This window comes from Salmo salar, chromosome ssa09 (genome assembly GCF_905237065.1).
Source record: "Salmo salar chromosome ssa09, Ssal_v3.1, whole genome shotgun sequence".
Taxonomy (NCBI): domain Eukaryota; kingdom Metazoa; phylum Chordata; class Actinopteri; order Salmoniformes; family Salmonidae; genus Salmo; species Salmo salar.
Window position 1 is genome coordinate 86,841,788 of NC_059450.1, and position 27,522 is coordinate 86,869,309.

The 27,522-nt window shown below is 45.7% G+C and overlaps 1 pseudogene; it reads right to left on the bottom strand.

Annotated features, from left to right (window-relative positions):
* Positions 1-68: 68 nt before the first annotated feature.
* Positions 69-26,712, bottom strand: LOC106612211 (SLAIN motif-containing protein-like; annotated as a pseudogene).
* Between the last annotated feature and the right edge of the window lie 810 nt (positions 26,713-27,522).

A 27,522-nucleotide genomic window follows, 5' to 3' on the forward strand; every position in this document is an offset into this window, starting at 1 on the left:
GTTATCATATGCATAGACATTCATAGTTCCTAATAAAAAGTTCTCCCTTACTACAATGACACTACACGTTTTGGAATAGACATTTATTGACTGGTTCAATAAGACATAACAGTAGGATTATTCTTAGATTGAGTTTCAAAAACAGAACAGATTTTTATTCACCAGAATTTGTTCCAGCCTACAGCACATCAATATCTGGTGCATGCAGAGAGGTAGAGCATCTACATGAGCAGCAAAGTAAATATTCAAGTTCTGGGTAGGTTTTCTTCTTCATTTTCATTACAGTTCCTGATTTTCAGAGGCACTCCGCATGAGGGTGCATAGCTGGTTGTCTCTTAGAAAGAGCATAAGGCCTTTACTTCGTGCGTCAACAGTTTGTTTTATTAGTACAGTAGTATTAAAAAACCAACACTCAGATTCACCAACCGATATGCAGTAAAAACAACTGTGGTAAATCAATGTATACATACAAGTAGTAGTTCATTGGATTTTTAGAAACAATGCTGCAGCAACATATGCACCTTGCCACAAAGAATTTATCCCAACAATAACATTTTTTTTAAATAATAATAAAAAATTAAGTTCTTAAGGGGGGTGTTGATGGAAGGGCAGTGTGGTCTAGAGCTGTTGCGTTAGTCAGCAAAACACAATTATACAGGAATCACAACTAATCCCTCACAAACATTCAAAAAACCTTCCCACACGCATCAAGATGAGGGTTGTTCCTTGGAAGAACAAACTTATTATTTCTAAGGCTATTATATAACAAACATTTCTTTGTCCTCCGAGAAAAGAAAACTAAACAAAAACATCATGCAACACCCAAGTAACAGATGTGATCACCTTCAAATCAGAGTTCAACTTCACACATTAGAACAAACAGCCCATCCAAAGTCTTCAATAATTTGTAAATCTACAGAACGTAAACAAATAACAACCCTTTGTCTTCTCTCAACTATCATAAAATATAGACTGGAATTTGAATCGACATGTTATAAACAACATCTTCTGTACTCTGGAAGCTCTGTCTAGGTCCTGTCTCCAGTGTATCCGTGGGGTGAGAGGGTTCTCCATGCCAGGGAAGCTCTGTCTAGGTCCTGTGTCTCCAGTGTATCCGTGGGGTGAGAGGGTTCTCCATGCCAGGGAAGCTCTGTCTAGGTCCTGTGTCTCCAGTGTATCCGTGGGGTGAGAGGGTTCTCCATGCCAGGGAAGCTCCGTCTAGGTCCTGTGTCTCCAGTGTATCCGTGGGGTGAGAGGGTTCTCCATGCCAGGGAAGCTCTGTTCATCTACAGTGGTCCAGCGTACAGAGGTATGTTCATAGGCCTGCGGTATGGTCAGAGACAAGTTGGTGTTGCCTACAGGGGTACGTTCAGAGGCAATTAAGTTGGTGTTTATACATAAACGTGAGGTATAGGAGAGAGGTGGAGGAAGTTTCCTTGTTGCCTCAGTAGCAGCCGTCTCGCCACGACTCATTTGAGATTGGGCCATTCGTTCTAGTCATCCCCATAGACCTAACAAACAAAGACAACAATGACATACGTTTTGATACTTGTAAGAATGCCATTCAAACGGTTTGTGCCCTCCACTGATAAGGAGTAATCACATTTTTTTTAACATTTTAGTCATTTAGCAGACGCTCTTATCCAGAGCGACTTACAGTAGTGAATGCATACATTTCATACATTTTATTTTTTTCTGTCACCTTTAACCAACGGAATGACTGTATTGAAAGTCACACGTATCAACTCACTGAGTAATAATCCCAAGTCATAATGCTAAATGTGTATTTGTAAATGATCAATCAATCAAGCAAATAATCACCTATGTGGATGGGCCAGTCTACTCCTTGAGGATGGGGCTGCTGCTTGCCTCCCACCCCCAGTAGAGGCTCTCCCGGCTGTGTAGGCTCCCACATTGGCAGGCCCTGGGGACTGGACCCTCCGTACCCCTCCATTGGGTCCACTCTGGACTACAGGCAGGCCCCTGGAGGGCTGGCGGGCCCCTGGCATGGAGCCCATGGCTTTGACAGGGACCCGCATGGACAGATGGGACTGACCACTGCCTCGCATCCGACTGGATGACATACCTGGGGGTGATGGGCATGATGAGATGGGTTTAGGAGAGCACTATCCACACTCACACACTGCAAAGTAGTACACAAAAAGTTTACATGCAGTCTTTCACTTATTTCATGTTCATATGCCAATGCTCTGATGACAGTACAATACATGAGAGAAGAGCACATTCTCTGTATACTTGACATCAGGAATTGTGGCAGCAAAAAGTTGTAGACTAGATGCATGTACCTACAGGAATATTGGGACATGCTTAACACCCCGGCCATCCTACAATCGAAGCTTGATGCCCTCAACCTCACACAACTTATCAATGAACCTACCAGATATAACCCCAAATCCGTAAACATGGGCACCCTCATAGATATCATCCTAACTAACTCGCCCTCCAAATACACCTCTGCTGTTTTCAACCAAGATCTCAGCGATCACTGCCTGCATCCGTAATGGGTCTGCGATCAAACAACCACCCCTCATCACTGTCAAACGCTCCCTAAAACACTTCTGCGAGCAGGCCTTTCTAATCGACCTGGCCGGGGTATCCTGGAAGGATATTGACCTCATCCTGACAGTAGAGGATGCATGGTTGTTCTTTAAAAGTGCCTTCCTCACCATCTTAAATAAGCATGCCCCATTCAAAAAATGTAGAACCAGGAATAGATATAGACCTTGGTTCACTCCAGACCTGTCTGCCCTTGACCAGCACAAAAACATCCTGTGGCATTCTGCATTAGCATCGAATAGCCCCGTGATATGCAACTTTTCAGGGAAGTTAGGAACCAATATACACAGGCAGTTAGGAACCAATATACACTGGCAGTCAGGAAAGCTAAGGATAGCTTTTTTAAACAGAAATTTGCATCCTGCAGTACAAACTCAAAAAAGTTCTGGGACACTAAAGTCCATGGAGAATAAGAGCACCTCCTCCCAGCTACCCACTGCTCTGAGGTTAGGAAACACTGTTACACCCGATAAATCCACTATAATTGAGAATTTCAATGAGCATTTCTCTACGGCTGGCCATGCAATCCACCTGGCTACCCCTACGCTGGTCAACTGCCCGGCACCCTCCACAGCAACCCGCCCAAGCCCCCACCATTTCTCCTTCACCCATATCCAGTTAGCTGATGTTCTGAAAGAGCAGCAAAATCTGGACCCCTACAAATCAGCTGGGCTAGACAATCTGGACCCTCTCTTTCTAAAATTATCTGCCGAAATTGTTGCAACCCCTATTACTAGCCTGTTCAACCTCTTTCGTATCGTCTGAGATTCCCAAAGATTGGAAAGCTGCTGCGGTCATCCCCCTCTTCAAAAGGGGGAGACACTCTAGACCCAAACTGCTACAGACCTATATCTATCCTACCCTGCATCTCGAAGGTCTTCGAAAGCCAAGTTAACAAACAGATAACCGACCATTTTGAATCACACCGTACCTTCTCCGCTATGCAATCTGGTTTCAGAGCCGGTCATGGGTGCACCTCAGCCACGATCAAGGTCCTTAACGATATCATAACCGCTATCGATAAGAGACATTACTGTGCAGCTGTATTCATCGACCTGGCCAAGGCTTTCGACTCTGTCAATCACCACATTCTTATTGGCAGACTCAACAGCCTTGGTTTCTCAAATGATTGTCTCGCCTGGTTCACCAACTACTTCTCTGATAGAGTTCAGTGTGTCAAATCGGAGGGCCTGTTGTCCGGACCTCTGGCAGTCTCTATGGGGGTGCCACAGGGTTCAATTCTCGGGCCGACTCTCTTCTCTGTATACATCAATGATGTCGCTCTTGCTGCTGGTGATTCTCTGATCCACCTCTACGCAGACGACGCCATTCTGTATACTTCTGGCCCTTTGGACACTGTGTTGACTAACCTTCAGACGAGCTTCAATGCCATACAACTCTCCTTCCGTGGCCTCCAACTGCTCTTAAACGCAAATAAAACTAAATGCATGCTATTCAACCGATCATTGCCCGCACCTGCCCGACCATCCAGCATCACTACTCTGGACGGCTCTGACTTAGAATACGTGGATAACTACAAATACCTGGGTGTCTGGCTAGACTGTAAACTCTCCTTCCAGACTCATATTAAGCATCTCCAATCCAAAATTAAATCTATAATCGGCTTCCTATTTCGCAACAAAGCATCCTTCACTCATGCTGCCAAACATACCCTGGTAAAACTGACCATCCTACCGATCCTCGACTTCGGCGATGTCATCTATAAAATAGCCTCCAACACTCTACTCAACAAACTGGATGCAGTCTATCACAGTGCCATCCGTTTTGTCACCAAAGCCCCATACACTACCCACCACTGCGACCTGTACGCTCTCGTTGGTTTGCCCTCGCTTCATACTCGTCGCCAAACCCACTGGCTACAGGTTATCTACAAGTCTCTGCTAGGTAAAGCCCCACCTTAGCTCGCTGGTCACCATAGCAGCACCCACTCGTAGCACGCGCTCCAGCAGGTATATCTCACTGGTCACCCCCAAAGCCAATTCCTCCTTTGGTCGCCTTTCCTTCCAGTTCTCTGCTGCCAATGACTGGAATGAACTGCAAAAATCTCGGAAGCTGGAGACTCATATCTCCCTCACTAGCTTTAAGCACCAGCTGTCAGAGCAGCTCACAGATCACCACCTGTACATAGCCCATCTATCTACCTCATCCCCATACTGTTTTTATTTATTCATTCATTCATTCCGCTCCATTTGCACCCCAGTATCTCTACTTGCACATCTACCATTCCAGTGTTTAATTGCCATACTGTAATTACTTTGCCACCATGGCCTATTTATTGCCTTAATTCCCTTATTTTACCTAATTTGCACTCACTGTATATAGACTTTGTTTTCTTTTTTTTCTTCTGTATTATTGACTATGTTTTGTTTATTCCATGTGTAACTCTGTGTTGTATGCGTCTAACTGCTATGCTTTATCCTGGCCAGGTCGCAGTTGTAAATGAGAACTTGCTCTCAACGAGCCTACCTGGTTAAATAAAGGTGAAATAAAAAATAAACTAACGTGAATAACCAGGGAGGGAGGGACAGTACTGAGGGAGGAGTTGTAGGCCAGATGCCTGTAACCAGAATAATATTAGTGGAACTGAGGTGTAGGTAAGGGTTACCCTAGGAGGTGGGAGGTGTAGGTAAGGGTTACCCGAGGAGGGGGGGGGAGGTGTAGGTAAGGGTTACCCGAGGAGGGGGGGGGAGGTGTAGGTAAGGGTTACCCGAGGAGGGGGGAGGTGTAGGTAAGGGTTACCTGAGGAGGAGTAGGGTAGGTGGGCTATGCGGTTACCAGAGCTCTGGAGGTTAGCCTCCATGCTGCGGCTATTCCTGACCGCCTCCAGGGAACGCAGGCTGGTGCGGGGGGCCAGGTTAGGCATGCTGTGCCTCACCTCTTCTAGAACCACACACAAAAGGCTAAAGTTGGAGAAAGACCAAACTGAAACTGCATTCTATAGCAGGATCTCCCAAAGTTGGTCCTGGGGCCCTCCCTGGGTGCATATTTTGGGTTTTGCCCTAGCACTACACAGCTAATTCAAATAATCAAAGCTTAGTGATGAGTTGGTTACTTGAAATAGCTGTGTAGGTCTAGGACAAAAACCTGGGGGGGGGGCCCAAGGACTGAGTTTGGGAAGCACTGTTCTATTGCACTAATCATTTTTTACATTTAATCCATTTATAAGTCATGTCTTCAAACAATACAGAGTACATCTAACTGAATTCCCTGTAGTTCTGACTGTGTACAGACACTGCTATGTGTGATACAGGAACACTCCTCTCCAGTCTCCTACCCTCGGTCTTGGCGAACTTTAGCAGCTCGGGCCCGGGCCCCTGTAGCGATCGCCGTGGAACACGTTGTCGGGGGGGCCCCAGCCTGCTGTACTCTGCTTGGCCCTGGGAACCCGTGGAGGGGGAGAGGCAGCGGGGCGAGCTCAGGGGAGAGGGGGAGTAGCGGAGACGTCGCTGGGGCAGAGAGCAACACTCATCCTCCTCATCCTCCAGGCTGTAGGTATCAAACTCCTGGTCGCTGTAGGTCCCACCCCGACGTAGAGACTGGAGGGAGGCAGAGGAACTACGACGAGACACTGAGGCAGAGCTGGAGGCATAGTCCTGTCTCAGACCTGAGAGAGAGGGCGAGAGTTACAGGCCCTGGACACTCCCTCAGGTGAGGACATACACATGAAAGAACAAGGGTCTACTGTATTTTATCACCTCCTTGACCAAGGCCCTTCTCCCCCTATTGCTCAGTTTGGCTGGGTGGCCTGCTCTAGGAAGAGTCTTGGTGGTTCCAAACTTCTTCCATTTAAGAATTTTATTTTACCTTTATTTAACCAGGCAGGCCAGTTGAGAATAAGTTCTCATTTACAACTGCAACCTGGCCAAGATAAAGCATAGCAATGCGACAAAAACAACAGAGTTACACATGGGATAAACAAACGTACAGTCAATAACACAATAGAAAAATAGAAAGATCTATGTACAGTGTGTGCAAATGTAGAAGAGTAGGGAGGTAGGCAATAAATAGGCCCTAGAGGCGAAAATAATTACAATTTAACATTAATACTGGAGTAATAGATGTGCAGATGATGTGCAAGTAGAGATACTGGGGTGCAAAAGAGCAAGTGGGTAAGTAATAATATGGGGATGAGGTAGTTGGGTGGGCTATTTACAGATTGGCTGTGTACAGGTACAGTGATCAGTAAGCTGCTCTGACAGCTGATGCTTGAAGTTAGAGGGAGATATGAGTTTCCAGCTTCAGTGATTTTTGCAATTCGTTCCAGTCATTGGCAGCAGAGAACTGGAAGGCGGCCAAAGGAAGTGTTGGCTTTGGGGATGACCAGTGAAATATACCTGCTGGAGTGGCACTATGATAGACTACATCCAGTTTGCTGAGTAGAGTGTTGGGGGCTATTTTGTAAATGACATCGCCAAAGTCAAGGATCGGTAGGATAGTCAGTTTTACGAGGGTATGTTTGGCGGCATGCGTGAAGGAGGCTTTGTTGCGAAATAGGAAGCCGATTCTAGATTTAATTTTGGATTGGAGATGCTTAATGTGAATCTGGAAGGAGAGTTTACAGTCTAGCCAGACACCTAGGTATTTGTAGTTGTCCACATATTCTAGGTCAGAACCGTCCAGAGTAGTGATGCTAGTCGGGTAGGAGGATGCGGGCAGCAATCGGTTGAATAGCATGCACTTAGTTTTACTAGCATTTAAAAGCAGTTGGAGGCCACGGAAGGAGTGTTGTATGGCGTTGAAGCTCGTTTTGAGGTTTGCTAACAGTGTCCAAAGAAGGCCCAGATGTATACAGAATGGTGTCGTCTGCATAGCGGTGGATCAAAGAATCACCCGCAGCAAGAGCGACATCATTGATATATACAGAGAAGAGAGTCGGCCCGAGAATTGAACCCTGTGGCACCCCATAGAGACTGCCAGAGGTCCGGACAACAGGCCCTCCGATTTGACACACTGAACTCTGAGAAGTAGTTGGTGAACCAGGCGAGGCAGTCATTTGAGAAACCAAGTCTGTTGAGTCTGTCGATAAGAATACGGTGATTGACAGAGTCCAAAGCCTTGGCCAGGTCGATGAAGACGGCTGCACAGTACTGTCTTTTATCGATGGCGGTTATGATATCGTTTAGAACTTTGAGCGTGGCTGAAGTGCACCCATGACCAGCTCGGAAACCAGATTGCATAGTGGAGAAGGTACGGTGGGATTCGAAATGGTCGGTGATCTGTTTGTTAACTTGGCTTTCAAAGATTTTAGAAAGGCAGGACAGGATGGATATAGATCTATAACAGTTTGGGTCTAAGGTGTCTCCCCCTTTGAAGAGGGGGATGATTGCAGCTGATTTCCAATCTTTGGGGATCTCAGACAATAAGAGGTTGATTAGGCTAGTAATAGGGGTTGCAACAATTTCGGCGGATCATTTTAGAACGAGAGGGTCCAGATTGTCTAGTCCAGCTGATTTGTAGGGACCCAGATTGTGTAGCTCTTTCAGAACATCAGCTGTTTGGATTTGGGTGAAGGAGGGGGGGGGGGTAGCCAGGAGGAAAGCATGGCCAAACCGATTATGGTAGATTATCGGTGGTGACAGTGTTTCCTATCCTCAGTGCAGTGAGCAGCTGGGAGGAGGTGCTCTTATTGATGCAGACCAGTGTTCTTGGGGACCTTCAATGCTGCAGACATTTTTCGGTATCCTTCCCCAGATCTGTGTTTCAACAAAATTCTGTGTCGGAGCTCTACGGGCAATTCATTCAACCTCATGGCTTGGCTTTTGCTCTGACATGCACTGTCAACTGTGGGACCTTATAGAGACAGCCTTTCCAAATCATGTCCAAGCAATTGAATTTACCACAGGTGGACTCCAATCAAGTTGTAGAAACTTCAAGGATGATCAATGGAAACAGGATGCACCGGAGCTCACTTTCGATTCTCATAGCAAAGGGTCTGAATATTTATGTAAATAAGGTATTTCTAAAAACCCGTTTTTGCTTTGTCATTATGGGGTAGTGTGTGTAGATTGTTTAGGATTTTTTTTCTTTAATCCATTTTAGAATAAGGCTGTAACATAACAAAATGTGGAAAAAGTCAGTGGGTCTGAATACTTTCCGAAGGCACTGTATACAAAGAACTATTAATAGAAAACGGGTCAAATGAAACAAAGTGCAGCTAGTTTGCAGTCTTTCCAGCTTCAGTTTGAAGTTATTGTGTTAGCTGTGTTGTTGGCTAGCTCTCATACAACAGTGTCCTGACGAGAGAGCACATTTCTCTATACCAAGTGAATTTGCGCATCATTAGCTAACATCATTAGCTAAATGCAGCTACTTTGTTGTTATTCTGGCTGCACTGTTTGATGTGACTGTAAATTAGCTGTAGATGGCTAGCTAGCAACCCTAGATTTGTGTCAGGACTATATCTCGTGGAAGGATGAAATTGTATGAATAAATTCCTCACTTTTAAAGTTTAACAAAAATATGTCAATCATTATTTGAATGTGTTGGTAACTTGTATAAAAAGCGATAATGCTCTCGAAGCCAGTGTTTGGAGGATATATTGGCACGGGTAACACTGGCTTCTCAGGCATTATCACTTAAGTGTATATCTAGTATCTACATGGACAATAATCCTGAAAGACATGGACACACCCACCCACACATTACAAACACAGTCCTGCCCTAAGCACGCACTACCACAAAGAGTCAGCATATGCTCAGTCTTCTATATTTTCAGCATATTGACAATAACAATGGTGTAACCCTTTAGACTTTGGTAACACAGTATTCTAGACAACGCCACTCCGTCTTCCTGAAACGCATGATCACAGTAGTCATTATTCTAGGCAACACCACTCACTCTCTTCCTGTAGGCGGGCCATGATCTGGACGTCAGTGAGGTCCTGTAGCTTGTAACCCATGGTGATGGAGTCGTCTGAGGTACTCAGCTCACTGTCTACAGAAGACTGGGAACTCAGAGCAGAGTGCACACTCACGTAGCCTGAAATTACAATAACACAACCATGATTTAGATCACACACACACACTACTTCAGAATCCACCACAGTTAACACACACACACACACACACACACACCTGCCCCTTGAGAGATAAAAATAAGGACAATAATACAACCTTAAAACCAAGGACATGCAACTATACATTATCCATACACAGCTATACAGTAGTCCATCTGTATTAGTCTCCAATCATAGACTGAGGGCTGGTCCAGTAACAATGTTTCTGGATCAGGCCTGCATTATGAGAGGAGATATTTAGAAGTCCTGACTTCCCTGTCTGTCCTACTGGATTAGTCTAGACACAGTGCTGAGGATAGCTGGAAGCATGAGGTGTCTACTAGGCATCAGCAGGGCCATCATCTGACACCCCCCCCCCCCCCCAAACTGGAACACACACATCCTTCATTCAAACTGACACACAGAGGCAACAGCAGCATCCAGGGTGTTTGGTTATATAACAGATGTGGGATTAGGAGGGGTCACCAGCAAGCAAAACATTCACATACTTCATGCAAAGGAGTGTTATTTACAGTCTGTGTTTATAATAACAACATAAGCATTGTGTTGGTTTATATAGCGCCACCCCTCACATTGAGAAGTTAAAATGTTTGTTTTCCCAGTATCGCTAAGGGTCAAAGTATTTGATATCCACACCACTCTGCAAAGCAAGCCTGTAAATTGCATTTGTTTTCGTAAAATAATGATCAATGCATAATACAAGATACCATTCAGCATCTTGGCTGTAGTAGGCCAATATACACAATAGATCCAACCTTTGACCCTTTACGTCGTTGAGTTGAGAACAACCCTTTGAAGAAACGTTGCAGATAACAGCAAACATTTCAAATATTAAAAACTCCTTACAAACTTCTTACTTTCAAAGTCCTACTCCAGTCTCCCTTTCAGCTCATTCATCACCTGTTGTATTTAAAACGCCCATCCCATTAGGTGGTCCAGGTGTCCAGATTACTGTATTTATACATGGGGTATTGTTTTTCCAACAGGAAAAGTTTGAAAATAGATGGAGCGCATCTTTAAGAATTCAAGTTTTTTTTTAAAATCTGATACTACTTTATCTTGAGTTCCACCAACATAAAAAACACAGATGAGATGAATATAAAGCATGTGGTGTATTAATACCATGCATACCTGAGCCACCACTGGCTAGTAGGGTTTTGTTAGTGGATTTGTTGTGGTACCCAGGAGAGAGGAGGCCAGAGGAGCCAGCCTCCTCCGTCTGACCAGAGCTGCTGTAGATGTTCCTCCAGCGAGACGCTAAAAAGGCACACAGGAGAACAGACAGGAGAGGACTCGTACAGTTACATAAAACAGAGTCAAGGCACAGTTTAAGGCAGCCTGTATCGTGCCAAAAGAGTGTCTACTTCACTAGAGCATGTTAGGACTTTTTTGGCCAACATCCGTGCCTTGTAGGCAAAAAAAACCAAAAAAACCTTGGGGTGGGAGTGAGTATGTGTTCAGGATTCCTTTAGATACCGAGTCTAAAGTGAACAAGAACTTTAAAAAGTAATTCCTGATCAGAGAGAAAGTACAACTTTGAGTTTCTAAATGGCCGTGGCTGGTTCATTTTGAGCTGTGAGACAAGAGTCATTGGTTTTCCAACAGCTTTTAGAACTTACTGTCCTATATCAATACTTACATAAGAGCTAACAATGGAGCCTATGACAGGGCATTCATTCCTAGGGCAATGGGTTCTATATAAATGTTCTCTTACTTCATCAAGTGTCATTGTTTGCTGATATACACTGTTTGACACTACCGTCATTCTATTCAGCTCCATTGGTGTCTATATTTTTACTGACTTCACACAGCATCATTGTCAGCTACTACCTCCATTCAGACTCATTGCAGGTGCCAAATGGGCCACAACACAAGTTTGGGAGGGGTGTAACTGATCTAGATCACCCTTATAGGCTATGAGAGGTAGCAATGAGGCTATGGCAGGTCATTATTCCTAAGGCACTGGTTCTTATGTTTTATTTCATCCAGGAAGCAGTATTGTTTGCTATTCACTGTCTGCCATTGGCTCGGTCAGTCATTGAGCCAATGGGCCACAACAACACAAGTTTAGCAGGGTGAAACTGTCCAATATCATACTGCTATAACATGACTCATAACTATGGGGTAGGTTATAGCCTAGTGAATGACTTTCTATATTTTCCCGCTGCCAGTGGGTAGGTGATGTAATGCAGTGAATGTAGGAGTAAACTCTGGAGCTGTAGTCTCCTGTACCACACATGAAAGTAGCACGGTGGTGTGCATGTCAACGTTTCCCTTCTAAAGTGGGTAGTTTCATGCCCTAACAGACAGCTGTGTTCTGGTGCTATAAGACTGACCCAGGGCAAGGTAATCCATCATAAAATTGTTTTGTCAAGATTACGAGATAAACTGTCTACATTAGGGGTGGATGTATTTGAGGACACTGTCTACATTAGGGGTGGATGTATTTGAGGACACTGTCTACATTAGGGGTGGATGTATTTGAGGACACTGTCTACATTAGGGGTGGATGTATTTGAGGACACTGTCTACATTAGGGGTGGATGTATTTGAGGACACTGTCTACATTAGGGGTGGATGTATTTGAGGACACTGTCTACATTAGGGGTGGATGTATTTGAGGACACTGTCTACATTAGGGGTGGATGTATTTGAGGACAAGTTGACAGCAGTGTCATAGTGCACCAGAAGCAGTCAGACTCTACAAAGATCAAAGACCTTTGATTAGACCACATATGCCATAAGTAGCCATGTGCTGCTGCGTAGACCTGGGTCTTCTTATCAAAGCTCCAGCTGCTGTCAATCTATCCTCAATACACCCACTCCTTTTTTATAGAATTTCTCGTGATCGCCAAAACAACTTTTGTTATGTCTTGATCACCAGAAAATTATCTTATGATTGCTATTTAAAAAAAAAAAAAGTATTATAATGTCCTCTCTAGACTTCCTTCCGTACAAAATAAAACTCCTGGTCGCGTAGCAAAATACTTTGGCGCATTTTAGAGCCCTACACACAAAACGAGCAGTAAACAAGACTACAGAGGGTTGGGGAAGATGGATAAACCGTAGGAAAGTTCCACTGAAATTGACCATGGCAAAGGTGTTGACTTAGCAATTGTCATTGTCTGTGTCCCAAATAGCACCCTATTCCCTCCTCCACATTCTGACAAGGTTGTCAAGAGTGGTGGAGATAAAATAAACTATTTCTCCCACTCCACGAGGTGGCGTCATGCCCCCTTAATGGGAGACAGTGTCGCTCTGGGTAATGCAAACAGTGACGTCGGGTACAGGCTACAATTTGTTGTAGGCCCCCAACCTTTTCGCAATGCCATCACGTCGACTGGTCCCCTGGCCTCAGCACCAGTATTAAAGAGAGGAATTATCCTCCATGCTCCAGAAACACGCAACATGAGTGGTTCCTCTGTCGGAAGCCAGGACGGCTGGTATTTCCTGGTTCCGAAAAGGGACGCCCCATTCTAGACATGCGTGACCTGAGCAAACATCTCAGAGTTTGCAAATTCAATATGCTCACAAAGCAACGGCTGTTACGATCCGTGCGTCTCGGCGACTGGTTCGCCACCATCATCCTAAAGGATGCATACTTTCATGTGCCCATGTACGCTAGTCACAGAAAGTTCCTGAGAATCCATTACGAGGCAATAGCCTATGAGTTGTTGGTACTCCCATTCGGCTTGTCCCTCTCAACTCGTCTTTTCAAAAGGTGGTGGAGGCAGCTCTGGCAACCATAAGGGGCCAGGGGCTGAGGGTATTGGCCTATCTGGACGATTGGCTGATAGCAGAGGAGTCACGGTAACAAGCGGTTACATACATCCATCCAGGCCGGTGTCTCATGTTCAGGTCTACGTTTTATTGTAAATCAGAAAAAGAGCTGTCTAACCCCATAGCAGCACATTCCATTCCTGGGGCTCGAGTTACAGGCACGCTTATCCCTGGAAATGGGGTCCAGCTCTGCTTGGCCAAATGTTGATTGGGGCGCACAGTATGGGGATAATGTCTTCTATGATAGTGGTCATTCTCCTGTCACTATTATTGATGCGGCCGTTCCACTGCTGGGTGATAGCCACACGCTTGGCTGCATCTGGCCACCTAAACCGGTCAAGTGTCCCCTACATGCCTTTGGGCACTAGCCAGTGGAGGGACCCTGGCTGCTGTCGCAAGGGGTTCTCATGGGCCGGGTGTTCTCATGTTGTGTTGTCACAACAGACGTGTCCCCTGTGTGAGGATTACTCAATTCGGGGACTATGGGCGGTGTCACAGTAAACCCAGCATATCAATTACCTGGAAATTCTAACTGTACTTAGCGCTCAGGCTCCTCCTCCCACGTTTGTTGGGCCGGCATGTGCTGACATGATGGTGGAATACATCAGACTGTGGGGGTACCCCTCCTCACCTTGCTCCCTGTTACTGTGGAGCAGTGCATATTTGCTCACACATCAGGCGGTGCATGTTCCCGGTTGCCTCAATTCGGTTGAGGATCTGCTATCCAGGGGGAACCTCTTCCCCAGGGACGCTCTGGCGCACCAGTGGCCTTGGAACCTCCTTTACGCGTTGCCGCCAGTGGTTCTGATTCCACCCACGTTAGAGAGGATGCGCTGGGAGGGCTAATCATACATTTGTGTGTATCCCAGTTGTCCCAGGCAGCTTTGGTTCGCAGAGATCATTCACCTTTTAGGCAGGGACCCGTGGCAACTCCAGTTGCGCAGGGACCGATCGTCCCAAGCGCAAGGACAGGTTTGGTACAAGAGGCCAGAGATTTGGTTCCTATGGCCCGAGAGGGCCAATCTGATGGCTAGGGGTTTACCTCCGAATGTCATCGCTACCATTCAGTCTATGCGTGTAAGTGGCAAGCGTTTGAGCACTGGTGCCAAGAAAGGACTTTGAGCCATTTCCCTTTTCACCTCCTCCTTTTGCTTCTGCATGCCCTGTGTCTGGTGTAAGCTTTATGCACATACATAGAATGGACCCGGGATATCCGGTTATGTGCCCAGCTTTTTGTCTGTGTCGGCTAATCCAGATCGCGGCAGTGTCTCTCCCACTGGATTGCATCTCCCTGGCATATAGCAGCAAGGGTTACCTAGTGCCCACTCTACCAGGGGTTTGGTAGCGTATTTTCACGGGTTGACAATAGGAGATATTTCTGCCGTGGTGAGTTGGGCATCACCACACACTTTTTGTGAGGTTTTATAGCTTGTTACGGCTCCCGGTGTAGCCCACAGGGTGCTGACTGCTGGGACAGGGGAAAGTCAACAGCTAGCATGCAATACCCAGACTGCAGCATCTAATGCGGTCAGGTCTGGGTGGTCTGCCATGGGCCATTTAACTCAGGATCCATTGGGGTCGACTTGGGGCATGATTATACTTCCCCAATTTGTAAGTCGCTCTGGATAAGAGCGTCTGCTAAATGACTTAAATGTAAATGTAATGTGGTTGACTGACAAAGGGAACGTAACGTTATGACTAACTACTGTTCCCTGAAGGACGGGAAACGACGTTGGCCCTAACGTTATGACTAACTACTGTTCCCTGAAGGACAGGAAACAACGTTGGCCCTAACGTTATGACTAACTACTGTTCCCTGAAGGACGGGAAACAACGTTGGCCCTAACGTTATGACTAACTACTGTTCCCTGAAGGACGGGAAACAACGTTGGCCCTAACGTTATGACTAACTACTGTTCCCTGAAGGACGGGAAACGACGTTGGCCCTAACGTTATGACTAACTACTGTTCCCTGAAGGACGGGAAACGACGTTGGCCCTAACGTTATGACTAACTACTGTTCCCTGAAGGACAGGAAACAACATTGGCCCTAACGTTATGACTAACTACTGTTCCCTGAAGGACAGGAAACAACGTTGGCCCTAACGTTATGACTAACTACTGTTCCCTGAAGGACAGGAAACAACGTTGGCCCTAACGTTATGACTAACTACTGTTCCCTGAAGGACAGGAAACAACGTTGGCCCTAACGTTATGACTAACTACTGTTCCCTGAAGGACGGGAAACAACGTTGGCCCTAACGTTATGGCTAACTACTGTTCCCTGAAGGACGGGAAACAACGTTGGCCCTAACGTTATGGCTAACTACTGTTCCCTGAAGGACGGGAAACAACGTTGGCCCTAACGTTATGACTAACTACTGTTCCCTGAAGGACGGGAAACAACATTGGCCTAACGTTATGACTAACTACTGTTCCCTGAAGGACAGGAAACGACGTTGGCCCTAACGTTATGACTAACTACTGTTCCCTGAAGGACAGGAAACAACGTTGGCCCTACACCGCCTGTTCCTGGGCTCGGTGAAGAGCGTTATGAAATTGAAGGAATGAATCCGAGCCCCACGCTTATCACTTGTGGAACGCGGGGCTTCCAGCGAGGTGCAGACTTCATTGACCATGTCAGGAGTGATTGTAAATCCTTCGACTGAAGTCGTGAGAGTGCGACTCCCCATAGTATGGTGTACTTAGTTTCCCTCCTTCAGGGAACAATAGATCTAGTCATAACAGTTATTGGATAGGAGGCTATACTGGCTATTTCCAGATACTGCGTTATGACTGCATTCACTGGTGGTCAGTGACAAACTACATTTTTTGTATTAGTTTATTGCTTGTTATGAGGTTATTGGGTGTAGGACAGGTTGGTGGTTTTATAAGGTTGCTGTATGGAACGATTCCTAAACAGTTATGTTATTGTAAGGTTATCAAAATGTTGTATGATTATTATTAAGTTATAGGATTACTATAAGGTTATTGTACATGGTTAGTGTAAGGTTACTATAGTATAGTTACTTTAGGGTTGTTAGTAAGGTCATCGTAAGGTAATTAATAAAGGTTACGAGGTCGGTGCGTACTCTGGTCGAGACGGTTGAGTAGGGTGCGACAGGCCATCTCCGTCTCTGGGCTGGGGTGGTCCAGAACCTTCCGACACCACTTCAGAGGAGACTCAGGTCTGGGCTCAGCAACTACCTGCTTCATAGGGGGGACATACAACCTGCAGAGACAGAGAGAGAAGAGATGAGGCAGGCAGATGGGGATGGAAAACAGAGGAGAGCGATGTGGTAGATAAAGAGGCAGGGAGTGATGAAAGGAAGAGGATGAGAAAGTGAGGTGGATGGAGAGAGGGAGAGGCAATTTACATTTTGCAAAGCCTCAAAGCCTGTTTATCCAGCCTGCCTGCAGCCAAGCAAACAGCAGAACAGTGGGATAAGAACACAGTATTAAATGGTTCGCTGGCCTGTGAGGTATGCATTTAATAACCTTTAGTATGTGGGAATGTCTGCAAGAGGCATGCCTTCGTCTTTTACGCATGGTGGAACACAACCACACACAGAGGCACAAACTCAGTATCCTTCATAACACTAATCATCTACTACTAGAAATAGGCTAGCTGTTACATACACCTCTTGGAGGAGGGAACAACACCGTGCTACACTCAACTCCCTGTGGAGGTAAAGAGGCATGTGGCTGTAGGTGGAGGTAAAGAGGCATGTGGCTGTAGGTGGAGGTAAAGAGGCATGTGGCTGTAGGTGGAGGTAAAGAGGCATGTGGCTGTAGGTGGAGGTAAAGAGGCATGTGGCTGTAGGTGGAGGTAAAGAGGTATGTGGCTGAACATTACCGTTTACAGGGAGTTTATTCTTAAAAAAAATACAGCAGCATGTCTTGGTTGTATACATAAGCCACAGCGCAGCAGGAGGACAAGGCTACAGCGCAGCAGGAGGACAAGGCTCCAGTATACTTGAAGTACAGTCAGGCCAGTCATTTGACCAAAACCCATCCAATTATTCAAACCTAGACAGTAACCACACACACACACACACACACACACACACACACACACACACACACACACACACACACACACACACACCATCCCGACCCATTTAGTTCTGCCCATTCTAGCCCATCCTATTTTCCCAGGCAATATCCACATTCCACAGTAGTTGTAGTGCTGTGTGTTCTCAGACCATCCCTGACCTCTTCCCTCCACAGTAGCCTGTGCATGGCCCCATCTCCCAATGAGGGCTCTACTGTACTGTCCTCTCCCAGCCACCACTATGCATTACCTTCTACTGTACTGTCCTCTCCCAGCCACCACTATGCATTACCTTCTACTGTACTGTCCTCTCCCAGCCACCACTATGCATTACCTTCTACTGTACTGTCCTCTCCCAGCCATCACTATGCATTACCTTCTACTGTACTGTCCTCTCCCAGCCACCACTATGCATTACCTTCTACTGTACTGTCCTCTCCCAGCCATCACTATGCATTACCTTCTACTGCCTGAGTTGTCTGCCGACACCACGTCTTGCCTACTGTAGACAATATGCCTAGTCTACTACACAACCACCTCACATCTATATTTAACATCAGTGATCGGCCTGATAGTCTTGCATTGCTTTGACCGTTTCTAGAGTACATGTGAAGTCTAGCTAAGTGGCGGTGAGTGTTTGAGTTGAGGGACTGCCAAGTCCGTTAGGACGTTTGATCCGGGTCACATGGGGAATGCGTTGAGCCACCACACACACACACACACACACACACACGCTAACTGGTTTTTGAGTAATCAACTTGGGCTCATCTTCCCATTGGACAAACACAACCCCTCTATTCCACTGGGACCAGCAACAACACAGAAAGAATGATCCATGTCACTCTCACATACAGGACAGCTGTTAGAGTAGTCAGTCAGGGCTCTAAAGTCAGACAACTTGATCCTGGAACCATTTACCAGCTATTGGAAGAGCTGACCAGCACTGGCTGATGCTAAGGAGTAGGCCTAGTTAGCTAGGCCAGTTGTTTAACAGTCAGATCATTTGATACTCAGAGCTACAGTTGAAGTGTAGAGGCACTAAGGGCAGATCATTTGGTAAATGGACCATTTGGGATTTTACATAGAGATAGAAATACCAGTAGGTACACCATCACCCGCAAACAAAACAAAGCTCTCGCGCCATCACCCGCACACAAAACAAAGCTCTCGCGCCATCACCCGCACACAAAACAAAGCTCTCGCGCCATCACCCGCACACAAAACAAAGCTCTCGCGCCATCACCCGCACACAAAACAAAGCTCTCGCGCCATCACCCGCACACAAAACAAAGCTCTCGCGCCATCACCCGCACACAAAACAAAGCTCTCGCGCCATCACCTGCACACTTTTTTGCTCCTTAGCTGGTGTGCCGTTTCTTGGCAGGTTCCTTGCACAGCGGGGTTACTTCAAGCCTCAGATTACTAGGATTTCTCCAAACTTCCCAGTAAATGTTTTAAGTAGCAGAAGGTCTATGATGGATCACATGCTGCCTAAGTCCCCCAAAGCAGTTTAGCCCCCAGCAGCATCCACCCGGCCCCCAGCAGCATCCACCCGGCCCCCAGCCCAAATGGTACCCTATATAGTACATTTGGGATGTAACCCTGAGCCCTAGCCTCCAGCCCAAAGCAGCTTGGGGGTCCATACCTGGGAAGATTATTTATTGAATGTTGTGGTAGTGAGAACCTCCTGGGACTCATACAGACTGGTTAATGATGTGGTAGTGAGAACCTCCTGGGACTCATACAGACTGGTTAATGATGTGGTAGTGAGAACCTCCTGGGACTCATACAGACTGGTTAATGATGTGGTAGAGAGAACCTCCTGGGACTCATACAGACTGGTTAATGATGTGGTAGTGAGAACCTCCTGGGACTCATACAGACTGGTTAATGATGTGGTAGAGAGAACAAGGCCTCATACAGACTGGTTAATGATGTGGTAGAGAGAACAAGGCCTCATACAGACTGGTTAATGATGTGGTAGAGAGAACAAGGCCTCATACAGACTGGTTAATGATGTGGTAGAGAGAACAAGGCCTCATACAGACTGGTTAATGATGTGGTAGAGAGAACAAGGCCTCATACAGACTGGTTAATGATGTGGTAGAGAGAACAAGGCCTCATACAGACTGGTTAATGATGTGGTAGAGAGAACCTCCTGGGACTCATACAGACTGGTTAATGATGTGGTAGAGAGAACCTCCTGGGACTCATACAGACTGGTTAATGATGTGGTAGAGAGAACCTCCTGGGACTCATACAGACTGGTTAATGATGTGGTAGTGAGAACCTCCTGGGACTCATACAGACTGGTTAATGATGTGGTAGAGAGAACCTCCTGGGACTCATACAGACTGGTTAATGATGTGGTAGAGAGAACAAGGCCTCATACAGACTGGTTAATGATGTGGTAGTGAGAACAAGGCCTCATACAGACTGGTTAATGATGTGGTAGAGAGAACAAGGCCTCATACAGACTGGTTAATGATGTGGTAGAGAGAACAAGGCCTCATACAGACTGGTTAATGATGTGGTAGAGAGAACAAGGCCTCATACAGACTGGTTAATGATGTGGTAGAGAGAACCTCCAAGGACTCATACAGACTGGTTAATGATGTGGTAGAGAGAACCTCCAAGGACTCATACAGACTGGTTAATGATGTGGTAGAGAGAACATGGGCCTCATACAGACTGGTTAATGATGTGGTAGTGAGAACAGGGCCTCATACAGACTGGTTAATGATGTGGTAGAGAGAACAAGGCCTCATACAGACTGGTTAATGATGTGGTAGAGAGAACAAGGCCTCATACAGACTGGTTAATGATGTGGTAGAGAGAACAAGGCCTCATACAGACTGGTTAATGATGTGGTAGAGAGAACAAGGCCTCATACAGACTGGTTAATGATGTGGTAGAGAGAACAAGGACTCATACAGACTGGTTAATGATGTGGTAGTGAGAACCTCATGGGACTCATACAGACTGGTTAATGATGTGGTAGAGAGAACCTCCTGGGACTCATACAGACTGGTTAATGATGTGGTAGAGAGAACAAGGCCTCATACAGACTGGTTAATGATGTGGTAGAGAGAACAAGGCCTCATACAGACTGGTTAATGATGTGGTAGAGAGAACAAGGCCTCATACAGACTGGTTAATGATGTGGTAGAGAGAACCTCCTGGGACTCATACAGACTGGTTAATGATGTGGTAGAGAGAACAAGGCCTCATACAGACTGGTTAATGATGTGGTAGTGAGAACAAGGCCTCATACAGACTGGTTAATGATGTGGTAGAGAGAACAAGGCCTCATACAGACTGGTTAATGATGTGGTAGTGAGAACAAGGCCTCATACAGACTGGTTAATGATGTGGTAGAGAGAACAAGGCCTCATACAGACTGGTTAATGATGTGGTAGTGAGAACAAGGCCTCATACAGACTGGTTAATGATGTGGTAGTGAGAACAAGGCCTCATACAGACTGGTTAATGATGTGGTAGTGAGAACAAGGCCTCATACAGACTGGTTAATGATGTGGTAGTGAGAACAAGGCCTCATACAGACTGGTTAATGATGTGGTAGAGAGAACAAGGCCTCATACAGACTGGTTAATGATGTGGTAGTGAGAACAAGGCCTCATACAGACTGGTTAATGATGTGGTAGTGAGAACAAGGCCTCATACAGACTGGTTAATGATGTGGTAGAGAGAACAAGGCCTCATACAGACTGGTTAATGATGTGGTAGTGAGAACAAGGCCTCATACAGACTGGTTAATGATGTGGTAGTGAGAACAAGGCCTCATACAGACTGGTTAATGATGTGGTAGAGAGAACAAGGACTCATACAGACTGGTTAATGATGTGGTAGAGAGAACTCCTGGGACTCATACAGACTGGTTAATGATGTGGTAGAGAGAACAAGGCCTCATACAGACTGGTTAATGATGTGGTAGTGAGAACAAGGCCTCATACAGACTGGTTAATGATGTGGTAGTGAGAACAAGGCCTCATACAGACTGGTTAATGATGTGGTAGAGAGAACAAGGACTCATACAGACTGGTTAATGATGTGGTAGAGAGAACCTCCTGGGACTCATACAGACTGGTTAATGATGTGGTAGTGAGAACAAGGCCTCATACAGACTGGTTAATGATGTGGTAGAGAGAACAAGGCCTCATACAGACTGGTTAATGATGTGGTAGAGAGAACAAGGCCTCATACAGACTGGTTAATGATGTGGTAGTGAGAACAAGGCCTCATACAGACTGGTTAATGATGTGGTAGAGAGAACAAGGCCTCATACAGACTGGTTAATGATGTGGTAGTGAGAACAAGGCCTCATACAGACTGGTTAATGATGTGGTAGAGAGAACAAGGCCTCATACAGACTGGTTAATGATGTGGTAGTGAGAACAAGGCCTCATACAGACTGGTTAATGATGTGGTAGTGAGAACAAGGCCTCATACAGACTGGTTAATGATGTGGTAGAGAGAACAAGGCCTCATACAGACTGGTTAATGATGTGGTAGTGAGAACAAGGCCTCATACAGACTGGTTAATGATGTGGTAGAGAGAACAAGGCCTCATACAGACTGGTTAATGATGTGGTAGAGAGAACAAGGCCTTGCTGCTTTGGATTGTTAATCCCCAGATCAGCTGCTAAAGTAGCTACCCATTTGTTTGCGTCGTACAATACTGTACAAAATGGGACAGATAAACAAACACATAATGGGTTTTAAAAAAACACCTTGGACTTGGCAAACACACACAACCCACAGGCCTAGATGAACCTTGTGGTGTACAGAGGGAAAATTAAATTAAAATGGATTATTTGGGAATTAGCAATCTGCCATTACAAACGTTGAGGTAATCCAATCGTGTTAATTAAATTCTGGTAAACAAGCCAAGCTTCTCCACAACAGAAGAACCCAGACTAGACACAGACACACAGTAACAACAGTACAGGGCTGACATTAATTTGAATGATGCAAAATATGGTACTGACTTCCAGGACTTTGCCAGCAGTAGAAGCCCGGAGTAGTGACTGAACTAGGAGCTCTGCATGTGGGATAAACAGAGGACAACTAACGCCTTGTTTCCACTAGTGATGCACCAATATGACATTTTTGGCCAATACCAATATCCGATATTTACAATTTTAGTGGCTTTTTAAGCAATCCAGTACAGTTCAATAGTTTACACACACACACACACACCTCAGTGCAGAAGGCGTCACTACAGTCTGGTTTGAATCCAGGCTGTATCACATCCGGTTGTGATTGGGAGTCCTATAGTACGGCGCACAATTGGCCCAGTGTCGTCAGGGCTGTCATTGTAAATAAGAATTTGTTCTTAACCGACTTGACTAGTTAAATAAAGGTTACACACACACACACAAAAGTTATTTTGTTGGCATTTATGTATGTCCCCATTACCAGTAAAACATAATCAAAACCTATTTCTTTCACTTACTTGCTGTGCTGTTTCATTGTTCAGTCGTTTCATTCTCAACCAGGATTGCTATGGAACCCCGTTTGGGTCTTTGTGTGTCAAAAAAGATGTGTCAAATAACACATCTGTTTCATATATAGCTAGGTGTCATCTAAAAATAACCGTAATTTATAACATTTTACATTTACATTTGAGTCATTTAGCATTTCTCCGTACTGGTCCCCTGTGGGAATTGAACCCACAACCCTGGCTTTGCAAACACCATGCTCTACCAACTGAGCCACACGGGCTCTTATTTGGTTAATTGTGGTCAGACCGATCAATGTGAAGCTAGCCACAATAAGGATTAGCCACAAGTGGCCTTTGCTGTTAGCCTTCAAAATAAAATAATGGCATAATACTACTATTTGTATTCATTTGCATTACTGTCAATTACATACTTTTATTTTGAAGGCAAACCGCAAATTCCAAAATTGTGCCTAATCCTTAGTGTGGCTAGCATCACAACACAACCTGGTGCAGTCGAGCCTCACTAGCCCGATGAAGCTAGCTGGCTGCTTATAACGTTAGCTTTGGGCAACAGGGTTAAGTAGCTGGCTAGCTATTTATTTTCATGAACTGAAGTTCAATTTCAATAGGCGAACAACAACAAGTGGCAACCTAACTAACACTTATCCACAAGGATTCCTAAATCATTGAAAGAATAATGAAAATGACTGCAGGTTCTACTGGTCATTGTTTTCAGGCTGGTTGTTTTGGTGCCAACTAGGTACCAAGCTAAAGCCATCTACCCCAGAAGTTGCAGTCAAACAAATGATGCTTTATTATCATCAACGCGGTATTGTAAACAGATAGTTCGTGGCCGGTGTTTGCAGACTTTTTTGTACAGCTTTGACAGAGCTACTCTATCTTTTTCAACAGGCAAAGACCCAAACGGCGTTCCATAGTATGCATGTCGTGACACTAATAGCAGTGATGCTGTTACTGTGTAAGGTAACATCTGAAAAATAGCACACCTGGTAGTTTGTACCGGTGCTTGACCAGTCGGCGAAAGCCAACATCACCCACGACAGAGAACGGTTGATTGTCAAGGGCTATAAATTCCATTATCTTGGCTTTAATGGATTTCACTTTTGAGTTGTCTCGCTGAAATTGTATTACTCTTTCAAATGACTGCTCGATCCACACAAGCAGACATTGTGGGCTAGTTTAGGAATGCTGTGTTGCACATATAGAGCAACATTTTACGTGGAGTCATTATGTCATGTACCTACGTTATATAGCTATGCATGTCAGCTTTGACATCGGTTTTGCACATTGGGGCGTTAAACTAGACATCGGCCAATACCGATGTTGGCATTTTTAGCTAATATCGGCCGATTCCAATATGTTCACCGATATATCGCGCATCCCTAGTTTCCACTTCTCTGGCTGTGGAAAATGCTGTATTGACTGCAGCCTTGGATCATCACAGTTTAACAGGGGCACATAAGTAACTGCGTGTGTCCTTTTGAACTTTGCCAAGAAGCAATAAGTTAAGTCATGCCATTGGAGTATCTATGGCTGTATGTTTTAGGGCCTATGGCTGTATGTATTAGGGCCTATGGCTGTATGTATTAGGGCCTATGGCTGTATGTATTAGGGCCTATGGCTGTATGTATTAGGGCCTATGGCTGTATGTATTAGGGCCTATGGCTGTATGTATTAGGGCCCACAGTAGCAAAATGCTTAAAAAAAAAAAAAAACTAACACAAGCCTTTCTTATTGGACAAGTTCAGGTAGTCCCTCTCTGTTTGTCCATTTTATTTGGTTTGGTGCCTCTTGAATAGGACCCATGTGTCCTTGACCATTGAGAGGCCAAGCTGTGCTGCGCTAGTTCTGGCTCTGAGCTCAAGCCTCCAGCTTCCTTCCCTCTCTGGGTATTCACATCAGAGAAGGACAACACTACTGCTGCTGAGCTCACACACACAGACTGCACTGAGTAAATCACATTGGCTGGCTGCCCCTAACCCAGCAGCAACAGTGGCCTCTCTCCCTGTGCCCCTCTCCCTCTAGAGCACGGTGCTCCCTCTCTCTTTCCATTTCGGTCTCCCTCTCAGTCACTATCCATCCTCTCTCTCCACACTACCCCCTCTTTTCTCGCTCTCCAAATCACATAGATTCAGTGATCAGAGGTACTGCCTGTCACAGCCCATTTTATACAGCCCACAAAGCTGAGCATTTCCAAGGCAGAAGCAGCACTTCGATATTTCCATCTAAAGGCTGCTGTAGCCTACTAGCTCTGCTGCATAAAATCTGCCTATTTTCTGCACGGTTTCCTCTGGTTGTTACGTATCACTGAAACCAGGCCAACTGCCACTGCAGAGACCCACCTCCAACCTAGGTCTACGTCCCAAACAGTACCTTATTCCCTACCTAGTTCACTAGGGCCCATAGGGCTCTGGTCAAAAGTAGTGCACTACAGGGAATAGGATGACATTTGGGACGTCGTAAGCCAGGTCAAATGTACATTTTTGTATGACTAAAAGGTTGCGGTCATAGTCTCTCTACTTCTAGGAGTGAAAGGTTCAACAGAACAGAACCATAATGAGTCATCTGGCTATAGGGCCTTCCATCATCCTGAGTGTGAACACAGTATGACATCACGCTGACCTCTGGAGACAGTGGTAAACAGATGTCGCCACTCCAACATGTGGGGTACAGACTAGTGAATGTTAGTCTACACGAGTTCCTCTGTCATCTGCAGTGATCAGAATGTCTGTTGTCTACTAGGAATACGTTTCATCTGAACAGTTGTTTCACGACAGAGCACAGAGTGCAGTATCTGCAGGTATAGCAGCAGAAAGGAAGGGACAGGAGACTAAAACACTGACATGCACACATGGTGCGCGCCTAAGGCGGACTAAGAACCTTTATGATCCAAGCATAGCGAATAAAAAGATAAGGGACCTTCCAGACAGTGTGCAGAGGACCCAGGCTGAATCTGAAATGGCACTCTATTCGCTACACAGTGCACTACTGGATGAGAGACCTATGAAGGCCCCGGTCAAAAGCACAGCATTAGCTATACAGGAAATGGGGTGCAATTTCACAGGCAGCCGTTCTCTCTCTCTCTCACCATGGTACCTACCATCTGTCCTCATCATCCACCTCTGCAAGGTCCTCCCATAGGTCCAGAACATCCACCTCATCCAGGGCCAACTGGTCCAATCCAGAGTCGCTCTCCGCCAGGGTCTCAGACTCATAGCTGTCCAGAGAGGGACTCTCTGGGGTTGTGCTTAGCCCCTGGGTCTGCGCCGGTCCTGGTTCATTCCAGCATGGCAGGGTCAGAAAGCATGCAGACAGTCCACCATCCTCCTCTTCCCGGTTAAGTACAGGGAGCTGGGACATATCCTCACTGCTACTACTGTTCTGAGGAGGGGACAGCTCCAAGTCACTACTGCTGCCACCTAGTTCCGTTCCACAACTTCCACTGCTCCCCAACCTGAGAAGGGAGTTGGTGTTGATCACTCCTTCACAGGAGATTATCTCATTGATGTTGGTACTGGTTGTGAGGATACTGTTGTTTGTGGTGGTCGCTCCTCTGAGATGTAGATTCTTACTGCCTCCCCTGTTGCGGTGTGTTTGATTCTGGACCTCAAGTCTTCAAATGAGTTCCTGGAGCTTACGTACCTCCTCCAACTCCACCCCTGCTAACTCCTGCTCCTCCTCGTAGCTCGGCTGGGAGGGCTTCACAAGACCCTCCGCACAGTCATTGTCTGCTGGTTGCTCGGCACTGGCGCTGCCCGGAACTACCATGTTGCTACCGGTCTGCTAGGGGAAGAAAATGTTTCGATCAGCAGCTCGCCCAAGGAACAACAAACCATCAGATATTGGGTACAGACACTCAGTGAGGTACAGATCATGGTTGAAAACAGTGGGGGGGGTGTTTTGTCACAGCGTTGCGTAAAATGGCTCATTATGATCTGGACTACTGCTGTGAGAGTAGCAGTCGATGAGCTTGTAATCAAATCATCCGAACAACCAAACTACGAGCTAATCGTGGGGGGATAGCTAATCAATTTAATCATAGCAACGTTTGCTTGCCAATAAAGCCAAGGCCATATAGACGGGGGTTAAATATATTTTCTGCCTAGGTCAATTAACTAGCAAGCTCCCATGATTAGCACCAATAATACCGCCACGATGAATAAAGAAACGTCCTAAAATAACGGCCGAAGCCTCAAAGGCTGACAAATGACAGGCTAGCAACAGCCGCACAAACAGCCCCACACTCGTTCAGATTCATCGAATGCCGCCAACATTTACAGTTCAATATAAGTCCAGCTTCTTGTTGCCATTTGTTATTAGCTAATTATCAAAGTATAACTTTAACACACACATGCATTTATATAATATGACTCTAAAAGACACACATGCATTTATATAATTTTTCATGCAAGCCAATAGATAATTTTTGTTATATCGATGCATTTTCAAAAGAGCCGTTGGGTTAGTTAGCTAAACATAACAAACCTACTGTACCTGTACCGGTTGAGCTGAGCCGTGTTGATATCAAAAGATGGTCGAATGAGCCTGCTAAATCCAACGAACGAGAGTTAGCATGAATCAAGTACGTT